General features: G+C 44.5%; 1 protein-coding gene across 3 annotated transcripts in view; it reads right to left on the bottom strand.

The window, feature by feature from the left end:
• The window catches only part of LHFPL3 (LHFPL tetraspan subfamily member 3), a 259744-nt gene that overhangs the window by 38089 nt on the left and 195521 nt on the right, over window positions 1–26134 (bottom strand). The gene's annotated exons all lie outside the window — the stretch shown is intronic.

The raw sequence follows: 26134 nt of genomic DNA, 5'->3' as shown, positions 1-26134 counted from the left end.
AGCCTGCTCCAGTGAGATCTTGTGCCCATGATGCCCTGAGAAAGCCGAGGGCATCTTAAAGATACTTTGGACCTCAAAGGACTGTATCTTCAGTCACCTACTCCTATAATTTATTCTGAATTTACAGTACTTTGTATAAGTATATAAACCTTTCGTGTCTGATGAGGACAGATACTAAAAGTCACCTACAAGCTGAAGGATTTGTATCAAGAAACATTGTGTACTTGCACATCTATGTATTATACTGCTGAACAGCTAAAAATCTGTAACAAGCATGGAAGAAACAAGAGTCTCTCCTGAGAGAGTGGCAGAGTAATCAATTGGTCTAAACTTTTGCTATTAGACAGGAGTCTCAAAGGAGATGCTAAAATAGATAGAATTTGAGACTCTATCTTAAAGCAATAATTTCTTAACTAAGAACGTAGACAAATGGTTCCACTATCACTTGAAAACTGTTTTGAAAAGATTTTAAGAACTTGAAAGTAGATTTGACATATAAATCACAAATAGATAAAATAACATCAGAATTGTATTTTCTAGCTGGGTCTAATGCAGAAGAACTGTAAAATGCAGCAGAGAAATTAGACACAATAGCTGGAAATATCTAAATGCATTGAGTAAATGATTGGCATGTCCCTGGTGAAAATAGTCAATATATTAACTTTTCTAAAGATTGACAGTAGGCAGTAAGGAAAAAAAACCCCGAAACTTATATGTCTGTGTATATGTGTGTGTGTGTGTATATATATATATTTTTTTTTTTTTTAAAAAAGAATTTGCTGGATTTCTGTCTTTCTTGGAAGTTGTGACTGTTTGTACACTGGTACCAGAGTGCCTCCATTGGCTTGTCTCCTACCATTATTTCAGCAATGAAACATGGGACAGACAAAGCTGCTGAAGGATATGCACATTGGTTGAATACTGAGATACAAAGCAAAGCAGCTGTCTCATTTACAGTGCTGGGAAAAAATGAGGTAAAATAGCTTATTAAACAAGTGTTATTGACATAATTTTACTTTTTTCCCCTATTTGATTTTGATCCTTCTGCGTAGTGAGAGCCAACGATCAGGAATTTGTAGCAATGTAATTGCGCTTGGCTCCCTGCCTCCCTCCGGCACATCCCAGTTAAGTGGAACTGATGCTGTTTCGTGCAGATTAGGCAGCAGTCGTTACAATTCAGCAGCGTTACACCAATTGGATACACTTGGAAAATATCCTAGGGAAACCAAGACCCTGTTCAGTCGCTGACAAAGGCTCCCACACTCCCCAAGCTCTGCCTTTCCCCAGACATGTGATCTTTCCCCAGGATCACCCGAGGATGTCCCTGCCTGTTCTGCCTCCCCGACATGCTGGCCGTGCAGCTGCTGAGGGACGTGGGACGTGCAGTCCCACCCCTGGGATGCAGTGGAGAAGACCCCGGGGAGCTTGGGCGCTTATTGCCTGTCCCATGGGCTTTGGCTTAGGCTTACCATCCCCATGGAGATGAAGGCTTAGTTATCACCCAGTTAGCGTAAACCATACATAAGTAGAGCCAATCTCACTGCTCAAGTCTCCTGGGGGATCTGCACAGGTTTATTATCCCAGGCAACATCTCCTCGCCACAGGAGACTCTCCTGCCACCCTCTTAGTTAGGTCAAGGACTGCTTCCCCTCTGTATGCATGTATCATGTTGCCATAGCAGGAATCATTTCTGGCCCTTAACTGGTTAATAAACAATGTTTTCCTTTGGTCAGCAGTAAAACTCTTGTCCTTCCTTGAGTTCCTCCTTGGGATCTTTCATCAAGGGATGTACCTTTCACTGAGTCTTACTTTCTGTATCAGTCTGTACCCTAAAATACACATACAATATGGGTTTCTAAGCAGGTTAAGTGTATCTAGCTGGTGGCTGTCTCCTGAACAAGTCCGGTCGTGGGAATGACCCAACACTTGGTGGTAGACTGGGAAGACCGATCCCCAACCTGTTTTCTTGGGTAAATCATGACAATGCGCATGAGATACTGGCAGGGCTGAGGCCATCTGGGGATATGCTCACATCCATGTTTCAGTTGGGATCAGGAGAACAAGTTTCTGATCAAATTTCTGAGGTGAACTTCCCATTTACTATTCTTGTGCCAGCTGACGATGGGCAACTGTGGGGCTGTCCTGATTGCGGCTGGGATAGAGTTAATTTTCTTCCTAGTAGCTGGTATAGTGCCCTGTTTTGGATTTCGTATGAGAAGAATGTTGGTAACACACTGAGGTTTTCGTTGTTGCTTACACTAAGTCAAGGACTTTTCAGCTTCTCATACTGCCCTGCCAGCGAGGAGGCTGGGGGTGCACGAGAAGCTGGGAGGGGACACAGCTGGGACAGCTGACCCCAGCTGACCCAAGGGATGTTCCGTACCGTATGGCGTCATGCTGAACAATACAACTGGGGGGAGTTGGCCAGGGGATGGCTGCCCGCTGCTTGGGAACTGGCTGGGCATTGGTCAGCGGGTGGTGAGCAATTGCACTGTGCATCACTTGTTTTGTATGTTCTCTTATCATTATTATTACTTTCCCTTCCTTTTCTGCCCAATTAAACTGTCTTTATCTCAACCCGTGACTTTTACCTTTTTTCTGATTCTCTCCCCCATGCCACTGGTGGGGAATGAGCGAACAGCTGTGTGGTGTTTAGCTGCCTGCTGGGTTAAACCACAACAGGGGCCAAGCGGGAGCTTGGCTGGAATAATGTCCTCTCTCCACCGTGCTGCTGGCACGGACATCAGACCCCCAGCACAAGCCGTTTCAGCCTGCAGTGCTGCTCCTACTGCTAATGTAGACGTTGCCTGAATGAATCCTGCTGACTTGATTGATCCTGTTTAAATCAATGCGATTGTTTGTACGAGCAAAGTTGATAGATCTGGCCCTAAATGGCATTTACTCCACCATATTATTTGGCATATAAATCAGCTGTTTGGGGCAGGGGTCACTGTTTTGTTACCACTGTGAATTTAGGAAAAAAAATCTATTAAAGTTATTGAAGAAAGTCCATATTTACAGTGGAATAACTGATGTTAACACTTGACAGGTTATATTTAGATGTGTAAAGCAGCCTTGCTCTGGAGCTAGTTTAATGGGAATCTTCTGTCATTTGGGATCCTTGAATTTAGGGCTATAGGAAGAAGTAACCAAGTTCATTATAATCCCTTTCTTCCAAAATATCATATACATCTGTGAATTATGCATTTGCTTACATAGTTGTAAATCTGCATGTCGCTCTTTCTACCCAGTGACAAAATATTCTTTTAGCTTTTTTAATGGTTACTGTAAAATTCTCCACGATGTATATTGCAAGTAGTAATTTTCATCTAGAAATATGGATGACATCTTGCCTATGGCAATGAACAGGTTTTAATACACCAATAAAGCATGCCGTGTCTTCTTAATTAGTCTCCATTGATTGAACATGCAGATTATTTACAAAAAGCCTAATGCAACGGAAAGGAAGAATAACTAATGCAATGGCTGTATTCCCAGGATCACATGCAATTCATCTTTACTAAGCTAGCTGAGCCTCCATAATCTCAAGGCATTTATGAAATAATAGGGAGAAAGCTTTAGGTTAAGCATATTTAGTATAAAAAGTATTTGTTTAATTTCTTTCTTAAAATGAAATTCTCCTATTCTTGAGGGAAAAGGCAAGCGCTAGCTGAGTTAAAGCCATAGACATCTTGCACTAAAATGTAAGAAGCCTTGTCAGATCACTAATGGAAACAATCTTTATGATGCTGAGATTTTGTAGCTTATAATTAAACATCACAGTCCAGCCCCTGTAACCTCTATCATCCTCACATGTCCTATTTTACACATCACGGCAATTAGTGAAGCATATAGTATATATTTAGATGAAGGCTTTCTGTCAGGAGCTGGTGATGTAGTGACTCAGCAAGGCATCATCAGAAGGCATTTGCCAGCGCTAAGGCTTTGTACACCTCTGTGGGGGCTAGACCTGTCAGATTAATACAAGAGGCTATTTTTGTAACATCCAGAAAGTTTCTGCTGTACATCAAACTGCACTAGCTGCTTATTTTAGATGACAGCAGTTCATACATTATTCTTGAACAATATAGTCTTTAGCGCGTTTTGGATATGTATATCTCCTAAAATGACACTTTCCTGTGAAGCATTTTGTAGAAGAAGGGCATCCAAATTGAGATCATCAGAGACACTTCCATCAGGCACTTCAAATGTAACCGTGAATTAACAGCCCACATAGCAAGGGTAAGTAGCAGTCGTGGCGACAGGCTGCCTGGGTATCGGGGAGTACTCTGAGTGTGTAATTTGGGGCAACGTGAACATCTGGATTCATGTGTGCTCTCTTCTGCTGAGTTGGGGTTTGGCCCTGGGCAGTGCCAAGTGCCTTTTGAAAGAGGCCATGCTCTTCAGCTGATCCGGTCTTTTATTTATCGTGTTAATTTTTTCTCCCAGCAATGTAAATCTCACCCTCCTTCCCACCCACTCAGTTGTTTAAATTCTGAAAAGTAACTTGCCTGAAAGCCACCATTTTCCCTGCGGGCGTTGATGTTGGACCACATGCATGTGACATGCACAGCCCGCCACTGGCGGAGAGGCTGTGCTTTACTTTCTCTTGGCTGCCCTTAAATCTGCCCGTGGTGTTTGGAGGGTTAGTCTGAGCCCATGAGCTGAGCATTTCGCCCTGACTCATGTCTCCTTCCATGTCCCCGAGCTGATGGGGCAGATCCTGACTGCAAATGTGTGAAGCAGTGGAAGGCACCTGTGAGATCCCAGCTGCATCCCCAAGGTCAGAATCAAGGACTTCAAGCAACTTTTGGAGAGATAGTGGAAATTACCACCGAAGCCAGGTAATTTCACCAAAGATGTCATCATTAACACTTGGCTTTCACAATGTGCTCTTTGTGTGTAAATCTCAGAAAGATATTGTCAAGGAGGTCGCTGTTATTAGCTCTAATGGCCCAGTGAAGTGACTTGGAAAAGGCGACACTGGAGCCAACAAAGGCACTGAAGCAGAAGCGGGGTTTTCTGAGTCGTGGTCTGACTCTCAGCCCTCCTCGCTCCTGCTGCCCTGATGCCACTGGAGCTGCCCTCCCTCTCTCCTGTTCCCTGTTGCCCTTCTGTAGTCCCATACCAGCTGCCCATCCTTGCTCACCAAAGCACTTACCAAAGTGCCTTAATTGGCATATGCTCCCAGGTCTCGCTTGGCAAAATGTAGCTGTGTCTGCACTTTTCTAAATAGGGATGGATTAATTGCACGCTTAAAAGCTTTGCTGGATGGAGACCTGCACTCTAGAGCCAGCTCCACCTTCATTGCTGGAGCCTGCAGAGAGGAGGAGAAGGCATTTTTTCTCCTTCTCCCACGCTAGCTGGGAAAGAGAGGGGCAAGAGAAGCAGGGAGAGCACGGACTTGGTTTCTGCATCAGAGCAGGCAGTGCACCGCTGTCAGGAAAGCAGGACCTGGAGCATGAGGCTCTGAGCACCTGCCCAGATCCCACAGCACCCTAGCAGCAAGGCTGAGCTGAGAAGTATGCCACATCTTAGTAGTTCTGCCATATTTTTTAATAAAAACATTTAGAGAAAAGGTTTCCCTAGTGACTTTGGTAAAAAGAAACACCTTAAACCTCAACATTTTATATGCAGGCAGCTATTAATACTAGTGGTAATATTAGTTGTATATAGGATAACTAGTAGCAATAATAATTGCCTGCATAAAAAGCATTGTTGTTTTTTTAGTAGGAGTTGGGTATTAGTAATAATAATACTTTAATTTAAGTAGCTCTTTCATGTGCAAAACACGTTAGGGATGATATCTAAGTTGTGCAACAGAGGGGTGCTGGAACCTCCATTACTTAAGCTATTAAACATCTTTTAAACTACGGAATAAAACCACCATATTGTGCCTGTTATTATAAGAACACAGCATTTAACACCCTATTGAAAAGAAAAACTTTACTTCCTATATCTTTTCCTGACTGAAGCTTATTTCCATTGTTTTCTCAGAGAAGCAACAAAGTTCGGACTTAGTCTCTTTAATCACACCTTCAGTTTTCATACCTTTGTGTTATTATCGTCAATGCATGATTTTTAAAATATCTGTTCCTGAAGTTATTTCCCCCATCAAAAGCTTTGGTTTTGCTTCTGAGGTGTATGTCTTATACCTATATAGTAAACTCACCTGTGGTATTAAGGACAAAGATCTCTTTGCTGAATCACTACAGTCAACAGGAATTTCAATATTTATCTCTATGGCAGTTGGGTGAGGTCCCTTTTAGTTTCTTTCCCTTTTAAGTTGCTGCTTTTGTTTTCAGTTTCCCTAGACTCCCAGCACCACTCATGGCAATGTGAGTGGAGGGTTCTTACCATGGCAGCTGTAATAGTCATTGATTTTTTTTGGCTCAGCAGCAGAACCAGAAAAAAAAAAAAGATTTCTATCAACCTTCTGAAATGCAATCCTGAAAACTTTAATTTCAGATCAGCAAAATACGCAATGTGAGGGACATCATATAAACATAGAGTGAAAAAAGCCTGGCATCACAAAGCAGAAGGGTCAAGTATGGTGGCTACTCTTCCCTGACCTCGTGCTTAAAGGAAAAGATGTTCACTGAGGTCAAAACCACACTCTGCTACATGCAGGGATTTGAGTCGAAGCCCTTCTTTTACTAGAGATGTTTCCTAGCTCCAGGCAGGGATCACATGAAATAAGATATTCTCCAGCTCTCCTGGTGTGGCTATTTTACTTTTCATGGCAACTGTACAAATGCTTAGCAATTGAGCGGGGAAGAGCATGTGTTTGAGTGACTCTGCAGCCTGGTACAGCCTTTGGTTGAGGCAGAGCACCATCGGGTTTTAGCTTGGTGGCAATGGCCATTGAAGCCATTTGCACCAAATTAAACCATATTGAAAGAAGAGCCGTCAGACACATTCCCTGAAAATTCCTGGAAGTGTGATGGATGAGCAGTGGCTGCCCTGAAGGAGGGCAGTAGCAGCTCCTCTCTCCCAGGGAAGGGAGGGCTGGAGCCACATGTCCTGCCCCATCATCAGTACACCTGAGAAGGGAGAGGGAAGTTACCACCAAGGTCCAAACTATTTATCAGATAAAACTATTGCTGAATTTGACCCAAATTCATAAAGAATTGTTATGACCCCAAATTGCATTTTTTAGTTAGTAAAAGAACTAAAAATGTTGCTGCTAAGTGCTGCTCACCACCTCTGAACATCAATCACGCACATTGAAACCCCCACTTCCCGTGACAGCCCATGCCTATGAGTTCTACCTGCACACGCAAGAGGGCTGATGGTGAATCCTTCAGCTCCACCCACATGGTGGTCAAGAAAGACAATATGACGAATTCAACTGCCTCCCTGCAATCTCCTTACCACTCTGCGACCCAGCCCCAACCTGAAGGATCTGCACATTGATGCTACTTCGCTAATCTCACCGGTTTAGGTTAGAAAGTCCCAAGGCTGTATGTCAGCTCTCTTGTATGCATCATTATTTCTGTATCTAAATCTTCTTTAAATATTGGGCAGGCTCTTTTCATAGCTGAGTAGTCATTTCAGCAAGTATGGTGGTTGATTTACAGTTTGTACTTTGTACACTTTCTGTAGTGAAGCATAAAATTGAAAGGCTTATGTCAAATTCATTCATACATGTACATGTTCAAGAACAAATTAATTTTAAAGCACTTACAGGGTATATAATGTTTCTATCTCATGCTTTACAAATCTATAAAGTAATTTATAACATAAAGTCTACTTTAGAAGAGAGCTGCAGTAGAACAGATAGCAAAGTGATTTCAATCTAAAATATCCCAGTGCTACACTCCCCCAGATATCTGCAATTCAGATCTGATAGAAATCATGAGTAATCAGTTTCTAAAGCAAAATTATTATACAAGGAAAGGCTCTCAGTGCAATGTCCTCTCGCAAAACCAGGCTATTCTAGGACAAATTAAGTTTTCTAACCATCAGTATGCAGCACACTAGATAAGAGGTCAGATTTGGATCTCAAACTAGCATAAATCAGGAATCACAGTTATGCAGGACCAGAATAAACTAATTTAGATGAATACTGGATAAATGCCATGTGTAACTGTAATACTAGGGCCATTGTAATTAACTTCAAGAGAGTTTCCACCCCATGAGAACAGATATCTTCCAGCTGACATTACTGTTGTGGTCCTTCTCCTCTGGATGGCACGGTCAATGGAGGGAACCTCTGCACAGGATGAGTATCTTCCCTGCGCCATCCGAGCGCAGGTTCTTTGAACATCCTTCCAGCACGTTGTGTTTTGGAGGGCCACCAGCTTCCTTCTGCTTTCTTCAGCAGGAGCTGGGAACTGTGAGCACTGCTTAGCACTGGCCTCACTGCACGGGGCCAGGGGACCCAGAAAGCACGTGGACCACCTCTCTTTGGTCACAGCCAAGCTCCTTCTCCACTTGGAGCAACATCATGCCTGTAAATTCCCCCATGTTCAGTACTTGTCATTAGCAAATGTGGTAGGCAATCATTAAAAATGTTCAAAGATAAGCAATGACCCAAATTCAACCCTGGGATGAGCAGCTCCAGCTCCCCTGAAATTGCAGGCTGGCATGGATGGGAGGGAGTGCTGAGTCTAACGAGCTGACAGCCAGCTGGTTTGTCACAACTACTTCTGCTCTGTCCTGGCATCCTTGTGTCCGCGTTTTTTTCAGGGGCATTCCTGCTCTCTCTGCAAGCAGCAATTTCATATACTAACAGTACGAGGAGTAAAATATACAGCAATGGCTGTGAACTGCTACCGTGCTCCTCTTCCCACTATTCATCCCACTCGGCTTACGTATGGCATCTGGGTAGCTAACTCTGTAATTTGTACACAGGCAGTGCGTTCCCTCATCTCCTCAGGAGAAACAGAGACATAATCAGAATTTAGGGTGACTTCTAAAAGGAGCGTATTTCAAAGGCAAAATTGCAACATAAAGCATTCAGAGAAGCTATAACCCAAGTACCACCTGCGTGCAGAAGGGGGAAGGAAAATATCACTCTTGGTAACAGCCAGTGGCTGCAGACCAAAGGGTCTAATTCAAGGCAGCTGCTCCTGCTCCTCACATCAGAGGGAAGAAGCCCTAGTTTCAGTTCCCCCATGCAGTGAATTGTGAGATATTTATAAAAAGTGGAACAGCTTCCACAGCGCAGGGTGATAAAGGTCACCCCAGCACAGCTGGGCAGGTAACCAGTCAGCACGGCACAGCCACAGCCACAGCAGCCCGGGGAGGAACCCCGGCTGTGGGGCAACGGGATTGTCCTTCAACACAGACACACAGGCCAGGGGGTCACCCCGGGGCTGGGGATGCTCATGCAGGATCGAAGAGCGGTGCCTCGTCCTTTTCTTCTGCTGAATGCTGGGACCAGGTTTCTCAAAAGCAGCTAATGACACCGGGTGCATTAAAATTCTTAGCACAGGAATTGATTTTGTTGGACATTCTCTTTCTGGAAGTCAGTTCAAACTGGGTCCCCCCCAAAAGTCCTTTTGAAAAGGCTAAAACCACTGCCAGCCTCTTGCACCACTTTCTTCCCCGCAGCCCCCCAGCAGCTGCGTCGCTGACACATGTGAAGTGAGAAAAGTCCTTATTCCAGCAGGAAATGGTGAAAAAGAAAGAACTATTAGCCTGAAATTCTGCAGTGAAAGAGGAGAGAGATTTCAGAGGAACCCAAAGAAAACTTGCATCCAGCTCAGTGGGAATGCCTTAGGTCTACACTTCACCTAATTCTTTGCAGAAAGCAAGTTAGTGCTACCACCTTAACAACTGCTTTAAACAAAGGGAATCCTAAAATTTGCTTTATCATCAGAAGGCGACGGCTGGCAGCCAAGAAGCACCGGCAGCAGCGGGGGGCTGGAGGAGAACGCCCAGCACAGCCCCATTGCAGCCACTGCCCTGCTGCAGCAGGGAGGCAGCTGTACCGAGTGCCGTGCTGCCTGCTGTGCTGTTTGCCGAGCGTTTTGCACGCTCCTGTTTGCAGTTGCTAATAAATACCCCCAGTGTTAATAATTTGAGCTGGAATCTTCTGTGACTTCTTTCTGCCTCGGGTTGCATTTATTTCTTTAAAGTTTCAGCACAGCATTTCAGCAGTTTTTGAGAACCTGTATCGCTGCCTAAGGAGTTTCTGACTCTGAGAGGAGATAAAATTCATCAGTTTTCTTGTGGCTGCCACAGTAGTACTCAAATATTAAATAAGTGGTATTTGAATGGAGTTTGTCTGAAGTTTGATTGTGCAAGTCAGTCATAAAGGCCTTGACAACTAAGTGTCAGTGTAGACCTATCCCACCATTGTTGTGCTGGCGCAGAGTGCTCTGGGGCTGTTCGTGCCCTATGAATGAGATTCACAAAGTGGTCATAGTGTCATGCCATGGTGCCGTAGCACCCACCTTTCATGGATCTAACCCCCCTCCAGCATTCACAAAATAGGATGTAATAGGTAGGCAGTTTGCAGCGTGAGGGGAAAGATGGGTTCCTAAGCTTGGGATCCAGGAAAGCCAACACAGCACAGAAGGACCATCTATGCTAGATGATAGAAAACATAAAGGCTAGGATGCATTTGAAATGCAGGTTTGCTGAGCTCTGCACAAAACGCAGAGGAAATGCTCGGCTTTTCCTGGCCAGTGGAGAGCTGCTTCTACTCAAGAACATTTCTACGGCCGCCTGCTGTTTCCTACCCTTGTATTCCAGGAAGGCAGTTATTGTATTAAATCTTCTCATGTGGCTATCACGATGAAAAGTTTGCTGGGAGATCTCACAGCTCCCCTGGAGACCTCTGCAGGGCCAGGAGGGGACGAAGCTTTGGTCCCTGGCTGCAGTACTAATTCCTACCCAAGGCTGCCTTCTTTGGCCATGTGCATCTTCAGATTTGTAGGCTTCTGTCTGGGATTTCAGGTAGGAGGGAACGTTCCCTGGAGATCGCCGAGTCTCCCTTCCATGCCTAAATAAAAATCTCCTACAGGTAGGTCCTACCTCCGTGTGGGTAAGGGAATCATCATTGAGTAAATGCCTGTGTTTGCCCAGAAAAATGCTTATTAGCAAATTACCTTTGTTTCTTTCCAATACCATCATAACTTTCTCAGTGAATTGATGTGGAGGAGTTTTCTCTCTTGAACTGGCTCTTTAATTGCACTGCTAACGAGGTAGGTAGGGCGCCAGGGTAAATAAGCACAGGCAGTGCTCTCTGCTATTATGGCTGGTGATTGCCTCCAGCTGCTGAACTAACACAGTGACAGTGAAGCCCATGGTGCAGACAAACGTTTTGCTACTGCCTCAGATTTCGAGTTAGCTTATAAAAAATGTGGACTTATGCAATATAAAAGACTTTCTAAAGTGTTTGACTTGATATTGCAGGGTATAACATTAGCACTGTGTAGGTTTAATAAAGCACATAGGAAACAAAGATGAAGAACTGCTTTGTCTGAATACCCTTTGATAATGAGCCACCACCATTAAACAGGGGTGTTCCTCGTATAGGGATTGTTCCTAGACCTAAAACTGTTCATCAGCAGTGCAGATGCTACATTAGATCATGGCTGATAAAATCTGTAGCTGGCACAAGAATCGATGTTATGTTTAAATAATGAAGAGAAGGCAGCCATACGAGACCTATTGCTTGGTCAGCTGGATCCACTATTTTTAAGTACAGCCAAATAGAGAGTTAAACTCCACAGAAGAAGAAATAATGGCTGCTCTAGTTAAGTGCTATTTTTCCTCTAAAGGCTTTAGAGGCCAAACAAGAAGATGAAACCTCAAGTTCTCTAATAGCTGAGAAGGCTAGTGAGACCTTGGATTGGCTAAACAGGGGAGGCTGAGACGGAGGCAGGAGCCGAGGCTGACGTGTGTGCTGTCTGCAGTCTTAGTATCCATGTATCACTGAGGATGCTGAAAAAATGGGAAAGATGCAGAGAAGAACTGCAAAAGCGGGCCAAGGACTAGAGAAGCCACCTAATGGGGAAAGAGAGATTTAAAAAGTGCTATTTGTCTAGCTTACCAAAAAGAAGATTGAAAGGTCTTGATTACAGTGAATAACTATCTTCACAGGGAGAAAAGTGCTCTTTAATCTGGTGGAAAAGGCTGAATCATTGAAAGCTGAAACCAGATAGATCTGAAGAGGAAATTAGGCAAAACATTGTTAATAGTGAGGGTTGGAAACAAGCTGCTGGGGAAGGGAAGGGAAGGGAAGGGAAGGGAAGGGAAGGGAAGGGAAGGGAAGGGAAGAGAAGGAAGTCTGCAGTGCTTGATGAAGATGTCACGATGCTTTCTGAGAGAGACAATTTTCTGGTACATGTGCTATGTTTCAGTCCATCTCAGTATGGGCACAACTCAGTGAGAATTTAAGAGCTGTGATAAAATCTAGCTGTCTCTTCCAGCTTCAAACTCTGGGATCCTGTAGGAGCCATCTGGAGGTGCGCAGGGGTGTGCATGCCAGCTGGGGGTCTGTGCAGGGAGAAGAGGCCCCTGTTTTCTCTCTCTCCCCTTCAGCAGGACAGTCATGCCAGGAACCACTGCCGGGATTTACTCCTAAAAGCCTGGCTGGCTGTGTTTCCAAAATGCCTTGCAGCACAACAAACCCCTTGCTTATCCGACCTCACTGGAACTCTTCCTAATGAGCAGAGGGGATGGCGGGGCATTGCAGGGGGGACCATGCCAGCTCGCCCCTATCCCCAGCAAGGCAGGTGGCTCGGGGCGCTGAGCCAGGCTGACACGGCTCCAGTGGGCGATGCTTTCCTTGGGGGGGATTATTTGGAAGAACAACCTGTCTGCTCATTCTGAGTGAGTTTTCTATCTGAAATTCAATACTTTTTCTTAACTGAAGTATGTATCCTCCCCCCTCTCTCTCCATCTCCCCACCTTCCACAGAGATAAAGAATTATTTTTTCCCCAGTGGAGCAGCAACATCCTTCAAATGCCTATTAGACAGCCTCACCCTCACTTAGTTTGTGAGATCAGCTGTGCACACTCTGTCTGTGAGTCAGTCCTGCAACCCGGACTAGCCACACTGCGCTGCGGCTGTGCCTTTGCATCTAGCACATGGTTTCCAATACAATTATAATATTTTCAATCTATGGCAGGATTGAACTCAACAGGGCTAAAAGGCTCAAAATAAGGTGGGTATGATGTCACCTGCAGCAAAACAATAATCCCCACCTTCTTTGAAGCTGACTGTAGCTATTTTTTATTCCTTTAAGTTGTCAGTCTCATGGCAAGATGCTGGCAAAAATTAACTCCCACACTTGGCTTTGCAGCAGGAAGGTGACTGCGTCATGGAATGATGTTTGAAGCTTTCATAAATTTATCTTTGACAAAATGCATCTCTTTAGCAAGAGGAGAGCTAGGCTGGAAATAAGCAAGGAATGCTAACACCCTATCATGGTGCTTCTAGACTTTTTCAGGATGGAGAGTCCTTTACTCAATCTTTAAAGAAATTATCAAAATCTCCATACACTTATTATAGAAGAGCGAAAACCTGAACAGTGCTAGCAATGATGGAGCAGCCCTTGGAGAAGAAAGATGTGTGGACTCTGGTTGAATTTGCAGTGCCTTGCGTTATCCCAGGCTGCATGTCTGGGACCCTTGAGGATTCAGCCCCTGGGGAGAGTAACTTTCCTCCAGCTCGTGAATGGTTTCCAAACAGTAATCTCCACTGACAAGTTGCAGATCACCCATGGATGCTCAGCAGGCAATTGCCTGGTCTCATGATAATGTAGCAAGAAATTTAAGATCTTGCTCTCCTCCCAGCCCACACTCATTCCTCCAGGACCCCTCACATATTTTCTTCCCATGACTTTCCAGGGAAAGCAGCTGCTGTAGCTGCTCCTGGGATGCAAGGGTTACACAGGAAAAAGCTCTTCCTTGAGCAATATCACTCACTAATGTGTGGTTAAGCACAGAAATATTTCCTGATTTTTCTTTTTTTTTTTTTTTTTTAAAAGGAGGTAGAGTGGGGTAACAACAGGTAAAACTAATGAGTCAGTCACATGTTTTCAAAAGGATGGAGAATGAGTTATCTGATGGAAAATCAAAAGGCTTGATTGCAGTTTTTGTCGTGAGCCTCTACCAGTTTGGCTGTGGTAAAATCCATTGACTTTTCTATAATTGTCCCAATTAAACAATCAGGAGTGAGGGGCAAATTAGACCCAAAGTCCACATTTGCAGGCAATTAAAAGCATAGCATTCTGGCTGATTGAGATGAACATTTAAATCAGCTGATTTAACAACAATTAAACAAAAACTTGCTAACTTGTACAATAAAGAAATCAATAGAGAGATCAGGACAAAATATGTGGATTTGCCAAAGAGAAACAGAGAAGTGGAAATTAATGACAATTACAAAAAAATCCAAACCCAAACCCCAGTGGTTTTCACCGAAAAGAGCCTTCGAGGGCAACCACTCCACAGTAAAGTAGAGGAAGGCAAAACTTATGAAGACATTAATCAAGGTACAAGTGGAAAGAAAATGAGATGCTTCAGGGCACAGAGATGACAGGAAGCATATCTGTGGCAATAAGGGATGATGGAAATCATACAGAGGGAAATAAAACAAAGGATACACGAGGAAAGGATGCAAGAGCTGCAGAACACCTACTCTGACAATAGTCTTTTGCTCTTACTAAAAGAGAAAATCAATAAACTCTGTGTAGGAAGAGAAGCTTATTAAATCATTTACTGTCCAACTGCATATTCCTGTTGGCAAACACATTGCTCTGTGTGATAGATGGACAGCAGGGTCAAGAGGTCGTTCACTGAAGTGAACAGGCTTCATAAAATCTAAATTTGCAAACAGCCGGAGCGGCAGAGCCCCACTGAAGTTACTGCTGTCAGGCGATTTCTGTTCGCTGCAGCACCGCGAGTTCATTTACGGAGCAGTGAGAGGGTTTCAATCGAGGGAGAAGCAGGAGGGACTCTTGCAGCTCTGGCCCAGGGTACGCTGGATCTGTGCACGCCCGTGACCAGCCATGCTGCAGCAGCTGCCCCTGGAGCGGTGACGGCCGGTGGCCACGGTGGTCTGCTCTGGGTCACCAGCGCTGGTGGCTCGCTCCCTCACCCTGCTCTCCAGACATGGAGCCTGGCGGTACAAGTGGAATGAAACCGTAACACTGTCATTCTTTCTTTGTCCGAAGACACGCCCTAGCCCATCATCATCGAAGGACTTGTGAACCCTAGAGTCATAAGGGTTTGGGCTGGGAGGGACCTTCAAAGGTCGTCTAGTCCAACCCTGCTGCCATGGGCAGGGACATCTTCAACTAGATCAGGTTGCTGAAGGTCACCCTTCATTTGGCACATACCAAAGCAACAATAAAATGCCTTCTTCGAAGAGACCCAGTGTTTCTCCCACTGTCAGGCAGCAAGTTGTAGCCTGACTTGTTTTTTTCTCTCCCTGGTGGCTATGTTACCGGCAGGTCCCTGGTCCCACTGGCATCAGCCCATTGCTTCCCTATGCCCCCTGCCCCATCACCTCTCCAGGGCTTCCCCCTGGGTCAGTGGCTTCTCCTCTCCTTCGCAGTGTTAATGACCCCTTTTTGCAAGATGAAACTCAGGGCTCACTCGCTCACCTGGTGAGAGCAAGAGAGGGAAAGGGGCTTTCCAGGGAGAGCAGTGGACTGTAAGCCTTCAGGAACGTGCATTTCATCCATAACTGAGCAGACAAGTCTGAGGCACAAAGAAACCAAGGTCCTACAGGACCAGGTCACAGACCCAATGCCCCAGCCTCCCCTCCAATATGGCACCTGCTTCTGAACCGAGGTGACAGGATCGTACCCCAGTGGAGCTCAAGCACGTTTCAATGTACCTACAGTGCCCTCACTGCACGGCCCCGTGCACAGCAGGGTGGGGTTTGGTGAAGATGTGAGATCTGGAGATGGCAGCCATGGAAATGTCACTTCTCATAGCCAGGTCATCCCGTAGCTTCCCTCCTCCCCTGTTTCTTTGCCAGCATGACTCACACTGGCAGTAAGATTTCTGTGTCTAACCAATGCAAAGCATTTGCATTTTAAGTACTTCTCACATTAAGTAACGCCTCATTCCGATTTCCTTTGTGGAGTAGATATTTCTTTAACTTTTTAAGCATACTAATTATTTTTTTCTTTTGGAGGGGACATGGGTGTGCTCTGCCTCTCAGGGGCAAGGCTGAGATCCTGGATGCTCATTTTAGACTGATGGAGAAGGAGCCTTTGAGGACAGGCTGTCAGTGTCTGTAAATCCCCCGCTCCCAAATGCTGTAAGTTTACTGCTGTGGATTGGGAACTACCCAATTTGACCTTGATGAGCAAAATGTTTTTCTGCTTTTTTTTAGAGTTTTGGGTTGGAGAAAGCACAAAGTGGTTTTTTTTTTCCTTTTCCTGGAATATGAAGTGCTAGATCAGGCTTATGAATACTTGGAGCTACTTGTGCTTCACTTCAGGCTGAGGAATGACAGGGGATCAAACTAAGCATTGGCTCTTTGGTTATTAAAAATTTATTTAGAGATGTTTCCTCCTTCCTAAATTAATGTCAAGAAAATCTTGTTGTTTGTTGCCTGCAAATTGTAGAGAATTTTTACGTTCCAGCACATTTTCTCCTGAATGCTGACAGATTAGAAGAAAATCAAAATGTTTATGTACATAAATAATAGAATACACACATAAAGATAACCTTGAGGTGTCTAAACTTGATACATATTCCTCTAGACTGCTGTTAGCTTTTGTATGTGAATGGATTAAAAACAACAAAAATATTGTGAACTAAATTTAAATGTAAATCTTTTGTCTAAGAAAGAAAAATAATTTGTATCAATAAATCAATCATGATTTGTAAGCAGTCTTTGTTTCCCACTATCAAAAATAATCTTTCTATCTGCAAGGAATGCTTTTCTAACATTAAATAGCGGATACTATTCAAATTAGTTACAGCCTAGCAAAACTCTTCCTTCCTCAAGTCATAAATTATTTGTTTTTCTAATAGAAAGTAAAGCTTGATTTTATTTTGCTGTGTCTACACAGCATCATCCCCTTGATATTTATTTAGAAAGAGAAATGAAAGTTTTTCTTTTGTTTCTTCTGGAAAAAAAATATTTGGGGAAAAGAGAAAATCAACAATGCTTCTATCAACATTGGCAGGAGTCCCAACAGGGAAAAAATGTCTCCACTCACAATTTTTTTCATTTATTCTGCATTTTTAGTCATGTTTAGAAGCAATGCTATCTATGATCTGTGCATGTGACACACTTGTTAAACCATGAAAACCAGTGAAAAGCAGAAAGGTCAGCAGTGGGCTGTCTTCTAGGTCAGCCAGCTTCGCTGATGTCTGCTGTGCGATTTAATGATCTGCTTGCTCAAGTACCAAATTTCCTCAGGAGCATTCAACCATTGGGAGCTTTCTGTAAGAGTTCCATACTGTGAAAACACATCATGTGAAGTGGAATGGCTGGGAACCTTGCTCAAGGTAACCCAATGAAGCCAAAGTCGGGAGCCCAAGAGCCAGACGTGGTTTGAGGAACTTATTTTCCGAATTAGTTACGTAACGGAGATGCACAAAATTTATCCACAAGTTATTCAGGTGCCAGAACTTTTCAGATTATCTGCCTACTGACACAGGTTAAATCAATTAGGGCTGTATTAAATTGCCTCAGTTAATATGTCAGATATATCACGAGGGCAATTTCTCTGGAATTTGACTGACGTGATGCCAGGGAGGAAGTCTGCCTTGTAAAGTTACGGGAGGCTTAACTGTTCACCTTGCTATCTGGTCTAGTTATAGATACGGAATATTTAGTAAATGGTACAATCTAACATTGTATTGCAGTGCTCAGGAAGTAAAAAGGGCAAGAGTCTGGTTTTAATGAAATCAGCGCAATCACACAGACAGATCTGGTCTGGTCTCAGCCTCGTGTAGTTGCTGCCACCTACTCAGAGCAAAGGAGTTCAATAAGTCAGTGGAGAAAGAAGTTCTTCAGACATTTTCTTTGCAGCAATACTGTATGAAAATAGTTTGAGCTATCGCTTCCAGAATGGCAGATTAATCTTATTTTGGGGGAAAAGCAGAACTGACACTGATGGATGAACAGGCGGCAGGAGGGGCTGAGAGCAGCCCCAGAGTGGGTGTTAATCCTATTGCTGCATCCAAGCCGAGAGAGGACCTTATCCTCCAGCACTGATGACTCAGCAGAGGGCAGATATTTAAGGAAAGGTCCTGCTCCATTTACTTAAAAAATTGGCTTTGGGAATTTAGTTTGCTTGAGGGATGCAGGAATGAGCCCTTGGTTATGGCTGCAAGGTGTTATGAGTTCCCCTGCTCCTTCTCCTGCCCCTGAGAAAAACCCCACAGCAAACGGTAATCCCCAAATGAAGCGCTGCATTTCTGATTAGAACTGTCATTGGAAATCTTTCCTTTTCCAATTTTCCTTGTTACCATATATTATCAGATGTGTTTGATGCCTAATTTAACTTGGTTTCCACATGTCATTATGTTTATGGAATGTCTTTGTCTTTCAGTGAGGCACATGTGACCACAAAACCTTGCTCTTTGGCTTAATTTCCACCTACTTGTTACATTTGTTTTGCTAAATCCAGGCCAGCCTGCTAAACATACTTAATAATTTACAGTTTTCAATGCCTATTGCCCTTGTCCAAAAGGCTAACTATTTTCTTCGGCTCATTGGGAGCCCCGCAGAGGAAAACTGCCAAGGTCAAGAGGAATTTCAGATTAAGGTTTACATTGTGCTGTTATTTAAGTAAACAAAGGTAAACTCCAGCAGGAGGGATGAATTTAGACCACATGCAGTGTGTATTTACTGCGGTGAGGTAGAGCTGGAATGGAAATCTTCTCTTCTCATTGCCAGGAGGGACTGAGTAGGACTGATGTGAGAGGATGTGGAGTAAGATTTACCAGAGGGTGCTGGGATGGGTACTGAAACAGCAGAGACGGCAGGAAAAGCCCCAGTAGCAGAGACTGCTGCAGCACATGGAGCATTCACACAACCTGCCAGAGCAGGTCTTCACGCTGGGGTCCAGGGTTATGTCTACACCAGTAAATGAAAACAGGCCACATCCTCCTCTCTAGTGCCGGGGGCAAGCGGCTCGGCATGGCGTGCATCTGTCCTCGCCTCCCCAGCCCTGCCTCCCTCCAGTCCCCTCCAGCCCAAACGACCTCCTCCCTAATGCCTAGTGGCTCTGGGCCATGTTATCTCCCAAACCTTGTCCCAGACTTTACTACGCAGAGTGAGTCAAAACTGGACCAGGGAATGCGCCAACAGTACACTAACAGCCTGGACAACCAGGGACGGTGCTTCAGCCCTTGTTCACGTACAGTTTATTAATACTGTTGTAGCCAGGGAGCCCAAACTAGATGTGGAAGAAGTGTTTGCCCTTCTCTGGCAGAGGAGTTGGGTGACCTGCTTTTGTATTTCAGTTTAATTTACACTGGGATGAAGGTTTTAGTGTTCATTAACTGTTTAAAAAACAGGAATCTAATCAAAACTATCCCTCCAGGCCCTTTTAAAAGCCACTGGATGAAAACAGGTATATCCAGATGGTAGTTCATCCCCACACCACTGTGGATATCTTATACCCACACGGGAGTCTCAAATGGCAGTGGGCACCTGATGTGCACCCCAAGAAGGATGAGTTGGCTCTGCCCTCTGCTCTCCATTGACAAGTACCGTCTACATCTCCTTTGATACAAGAGCTTAGGTACCTCACATGTGTAGACATCTACGTACGGGTGTCTTCTTCTGGATGTGAATCTCACCTGAACTGTGCTAGCGGCTGTGTTGTCATTGGCCGTGCTATTGCAGAAGAGACGTACTGGGGACGCAAGGCAAAACCAAATGAAGATATGCCTATGTTGCAGCTATCTGGTAATGTGATTGCAACTTGTAATCAAGCATAAATGAGGATAGCTGTGGCCTATCCACTGCCTAGCAAGCCTTACAGCAGTGGCAGGTGCAATAATGTAGGCATCACTCACCAGTATTATCCAGCAACCAGATGCATTTATTTATGGATACATTTAGGCTGTGTTACTACTTCTCCATTGCTGTGCCTGTACAAGCTAGCCTGAAGCTGTGGCCCTTCTGCGTGGTTTGCTTGCATCTCTGCTCAGGTCAAACAGGGAGAGGGGCAGAGCTGACCCTGCTGGACGTGTGAAGCGTTGGCCGAGAGACATACAACTGTAATTGGCTCACTGGTGTGATGTGCTTGAAACCAGCGTATGGGCTCCATATCTATACCATGTCGGGTACTGCTGTCTGAGCCTTGCCTGAACTTATGGGGGATGTAACTTAGTCACTGTGAGAAAAATACAGCAGTGTCTTCTGAAGTTTATTAAAATGTGATCGAACTGTGAGAAATGAAGAGGAAAAAGGAACAGCTTCTTGAACAGAGCAGCCCTGCTGTTCAGGAAAGTAGAAGTAAAGCCCAGAATAGAGTGGAAGATACATACAGGGAGACACCGATACAGATATTTCAAAATAACCATATGGAATGAATGGAGAATGAAACTGCAAAATGAACTGCAAACAGAACAAATTTACATGAAGCTGAACAAAACCAGGGAAGTTAGACTCACTACCTTTATCTTGTGTGAAGGTTTTATTGTGCCTTCAGGATAAAAAGGAGCTTGAAAGGGTTATATATCTCATGAAACACATCTGCTGAGCTTCTAATGGTTATGCTGCAGGTAGAAGACATTGCTTATCAAAGCCTAAATAATGTTCTCACTTTCACGTATAAAGAGGAATCGTGAAGTCTGGGAGTGGGATTCCCCAAAGCAAGCTCATGCCAGAAAAATACCTACTCATTCACTGCTGGCAGGGCTGGGAGCCTATGACTAATTCTGCATCAATTAGGCTACTGATCTGCTGTTAATCTATACACAAATCCTGTCAGTGCTGTCAGTGCTTAGACAGAAATAAAGCAAGATATAGACAAACCAAATAAATTATTGTTTTCTATGCATTGTCTATGCTAGTGATCATAATGAGACTGTTCTTGGCAAGGTTTGGGATAAATGAGCTGGTCACATTCCCTTTCACTCTGGAAATGTCCCAGGGTTTAGAACGTTCTCAGGTGAGTTTAGTGCTTACAGAAAATATTACACTGACAGCCTTGAAAAATTAAGTCTTTGTTTCCAAAGAGCAGAAGCATGCCTGGTAGAAACAGATTCCTCTGCAATTTCCCACCAATAGGCTGCCAGATGTTCTCTGGAAAATGGGATTTTCCACGCGAGACTCAGCTCCCAAGCCTCTTGCTAACTAACAGCAGAAGAGACATCCTCACGTCTTCTGCAGACCCTCCTCAACAGAGCAAGGTGGCAGCCATGCTCCTCACTGTAGAGCACCCAGACGACGCAGGACAGAGCAGACATATGTGCGTACCTGCGCTCGTACTCTGTTGCCTGGGTGATGGCCTCCAGCATCTTCCTCTGGTAAACCTGACTGCAGCGGACCTGCCACCAGCACCCCAGCCCAGCCTCGTCTCTGTCTTCCCCGTCTTCCCTGGTGTCACCGAACCCCACAGGCTGTCTGTTTTCTGTCCAGCTCTCTTGGTGTAGCCCTGCTCTATAATTTCCCTGCTCTCTGCACTTCTTCGCAACCATCCTATTTGGTTTCAGCCCATGACAGATAGGGCTGGATTCAATCCAGTGAATCAGCAGCTTGACTTGCTATTAACGACATACCTTTTCCAGGTTCTTAAGACACTGGCAACAGATCTTGGCTATAAATCTTTTGCTATAGAGCAACCATGCTAGAAGGTGTTACAAAATTCCGCTCCAGGTACATGGAGCACAAAATGGTTCTTTTTAACATTTACCTGTGATGTTCCACATTCCCATTCATCTGAGAGTAAAACAGCACCAGGGGGTTTCTCATGGGACCCAATGGGATATCATACCATGTATTTGGCAGGTTTGCCTGCTACCCCTCGATGTTTTTTTGTTAGTCAGTTGCCTCTAGTGGGTTTAAATATATTTTAATTGATTCAAATACATTCACAACATTTCTGTAATGGTTTTTAATTGTGTAATTAGTGTAAAGACATATAATCATGTAATTAGGCTGTGTAATTACAATGTGTAATAATATTGTAGTACTGTTACACACATCCTTTTTAAACACAGAGGGGGAAAAAGCATGCATATAACTCCAAAACCATAACTGTGAGTCCCAGAGTGTCTGTAAATACTTCCTTACATATATTTCAGTTTTCCTTGTGCGATCATGAAAGTTTAAATACAGGAATATATGCTATTGTAAGACTGCCGGGGAGACACCAAATAGTTTTGGAAATCAACTCCATTAAATTGTGTGGTGCTAACATGAAATGGTTGTGCTCAGGTGGGGAAAGATGAGGGAATTTAGCTGAAGACATGATTATAAAGCACATTTAATTCCTGCCTGGATGCCCTCACTGCGAAGAATAATGGTGCTTTTATCATGTGGCCTAACTCTCCTTTTCTTACAGTGGAATTGGATGCTGGCCTGATCCAGCTCTCCCTGAGGTCAGTGAAAAAGTTCCCAGTGGCTTCGGCAGGGTAGACTTACACTCCCTGCAAGGCTGATCCCACTCTGTGAAAGGCTTTGAGGTTCCTGTACCCATGGGAAATTGGTGCCTTATTCTGCTCCCTCCTGCCCCTGCTCTGGTAAAGTCAGCCTTCATTTCAGGGATGTAAGGCACTTGGATTCATGTACTTTTCTAAGAGAGGGCAATGTGTCTCGAAAAGAAAGACTTCGCTGCTGTTAAGTTTCATTGGCTCCCAAGTGAATCAGACAATCTGTTCCATGATGCTGAAAAGTGTTTGACAATTCACAGAACTGAAGTACAAAGGGATTAATAGTTAGTAATTACTGACTTGCTTTGAGTTCAGGTGAATGTCTCCAACGTTCATCTACATTTTACTCATTTTAAGAAAAGGATGGTAAATCCCCAAACCAGGCAGACTTTGAAGTTTTTCATATGAGACATCCTTCACCCCCAGCTGTGGAAACAATACCGTACCTGTCATTGGTTTTGTACAGAATTAATGAACAGTTTGCAAAATGTATCACATCCTTGATAGCTGATGGACATGTTAATAATGCCTTATTTAGATTTTGCAGAAGCATGACCCAGTTTCATTCGCACATTGGCACTGCAGTTAACTACAGGGAATACAGTGTTCAATGCAAACAGGTGCCAATGCTGGAAGGCTTCTGTGCAGTTACCTGAGTGGAAAACCCCTCCTAACGGTGCCTCACATGAAATAGCACAGCTGGCTAATACCTCCTTTGCAGTATGTACAGATCAATTCAGGATGCGACAGTCTTTCCAAAGGGTCTGTGATACTTCTAAGGTCAGCAAGCAAGCCAACCTAACAGCTTGTTGCCACCAAGAGAAGGTTTGCCTCTCCCTCTCTCCTCTCCCTCCTGAACCTGCAGACCATGTGTTGTGCAACAAAAGTCCATATGCTGCTGGAGCTTGCGGGGTGTTTCTGTGAGCTGATCTAATCACTAACACAACAGGAATGTAGTCACTTTCTTTGCTCTGTGAGCTCCATCATGCAGCCCAGCAGCCATGAGGCAGGAGGATGGAGCCTGCACCTGCGGGCAGAGGCTCGAGGTGGGGAAGGCAACTGGACCTCCTTCATTTGGTGGCGATGAGCTGCTGAATCAGCGTCTATACAATGCACATCATTAGTAAGAGCATCCAGGAGAGCAGCCAAAGCACCCTCCTGTGCCACAACACATTAATTGCTAATGGAGACTATATATTCTAATGGAGGCTGAAAGTGTGTATACAAAAGACGTATAGACCTACGATCTAATATTCTCATTTTAGTCCACTTACTAGAATCAAAATCTTACTTTTGTGCTGCTACTGTGTTAAGAAAAAGCTGCTTCTCCTCTACCCAGAGTGACAATAATAGTGGTTCAGATGAAAAGCCCCACTGCCACGCATCGAAAATGATCGGCTTCTAACCAATTAATACTTTTTTGTTACTTAAGAAGATGTGGCTAGAATGATACATATTGTAATGCTCTTTCAGGTGCTTAAAGCTTGAGTTTTCCAGTGCTACTAAAATGTTAGCCATGCAGAGAGCCTGCAGTGAAATCCAGGTAAATATGTTTGGAGGAAATTCCATTAGTGAGAGACGCATGTCTGTCCGCCAACAGAGCATGAGAACCATCAAGCTGGAGGCACCTCCTGATGGACACGGCAGCATTTTGTTTAGAACATGCCTTAAAATTGTCAGTTCACCTCCTTTATTGTGGCAGCCTCATAATCATGGAAAGACCTATCTGCTCAAGACAGAGTTGGCTTTTCTGGCTCCTGGCCAAAGCGGTCTGGGCAGTACTGGGGCAATGGTAGATGTTGGTGCACAACAGCACATTGCAACTCCACCCCTAACTGATCCAGGGGCAGAAATAGCTGCTCGTGGACAAACCCACTCATTTCTTTGACTGACAAACTGACTTCTCACTGTCTTGGACCAAACACCTGCTGGCAAACTGCATGAAAACCACTCTATATTCAGTTGGAAGAGTGGGGAAAACTTCTCCCAGCAAATGTTTTATTCATTGAATTTAGCTCCGTGATTTCCGCTGGTGATTTCTGTGGTAACAGGGTTTGATTTCTGCACGTTTGCTATTCGTAGCTCAACCTGCTTGTTCTGTTTGTGCTATTCTGAGCCACTCCACCTTCTGCTTGCTACTTTTATTTGTTCTGGGAGGATGGTTCTTAACTTCATGTGGCGTGTTTTTCTTCTGCCTGATCAAATATCTGAAACTTTTGGAGAAAGGAGAAAAAAATCAAAGATTTCTAACTGACGAGGTGAAGCTACACAGAGGAAACCACTGCACGACATGCAACTTGTTTGGTCAGACTTTCTCTTTCTTGGAATTTGCTGTGAGTTAGCCGATTGCTGATATGAATGCTCGTAGCAAACAAAGACTGAACTATCAAAGCAACTGTGTGAGTTTTATTTGTATGTATCTTGGTGAACACTTCTTACCGCTGATCTCCAGCAGCTCAGCCAGGGCAGTTGCTACAGCAGCTGAAGTTTCTCATGGCAATCACTCAATGCGCACAGGTCCTGCTGAATGGGCTGATCGATGAGACACAGAGTTTTTTCCCTGCTCAGTACAGATTCGGGGCTTGCTGCTTGCATAAGTGGAAAAGCAAAAGCCCTGAGCTGACTGGAGCGCAGAGGAGCCTGGTGCAGCATTAATAAGAGTGCAGCATTAATGAGAGCAGCGCTCAGCCCCAGCTGGACCCTGCCTGGCAATCAGGAGTGTGGCAGCTGCCTGCCAAGCTGCTCAGCACCGCAAGGAGCAGGTGTCACCTTGTCCCCCCCGGCACCACCATCCTCTGGTCACATCCTGCCCTGCTCGCTATATAGAGACACACCTCACCCGCTGCATTGGTGCCATTCCCTCTCTGGCTCTCCCTTACATTATTTGAACAAAACAGTACCTCCTTTCAACTTCCTCAGTTCCATGACACTTGTTTTTAGCAAACTGTTTTTTACAGTAATATGCACTTTTTTCATATCTTCCTCATGAGGACCTCCAGCCATTTCAGAAGGGTTAACTGAAAAATCCTTACAGAAGATGCTGGAGGCAAGCAAATAGTCCTGGAGCCTCAGGGGAAACTGAGGCACGGAGCAGTTATGTGCTTGGCCAAGGTAATACAGAATTGGAAATAGTCTTTCGACTGCTCTCTCCTCTGCTCTGGCCTCAAGGCGAGGACTGATTCCAGCCTCCTCCTGTTCTGCTTTTTGGGTGCTTTTGAGCAAAAAATACAGTGTTCATTTTGAATCCAGTCAACTGTAATTATTCCAGCACTGGATTACTTCTCCCTTTCCTGCACCTAACTGTATTTCTTTTGATTGCAGAGGGCTAGACAAACCCTTGGTGAGGCAGACTGGGCAGTAATGCTGGGGGACACTTGGTGTTTGTTCATCATGCAAAATGACACAACTCAGAGGACCCTGTGCAACTGCCTGCGTCTGAAAGGGGGGACACAGCTGTGACAGGGGGTTATTTCTCCGCTCAAGCCCATAATCCTGCATGTCAGCAGGGTTTCTTAGCTCAGCAAGTACTGCAAAAATGCAGCTACAAGGCTGTGAAGACCCGAGCCAAGCTCTGCCCTGCGTCTGCGTGGGC

The sequence above is a fragment of the Accipiter gentilis genome, chromosome 11, assembly GCF_929443795.1.
Source record: "Accipiter gentilis chromosome 11, bAccGen1.1, whole genome shotgun sequence".
Lineage (NCBI taxonomy): Eukaryota > Metazoa > Chordata > Aves > Accipitriformes > Accipitridae > Astur > Astur gentilis.
This window is presented reverse-complemented; position numbering and strand designations above follow the sequence as displayed.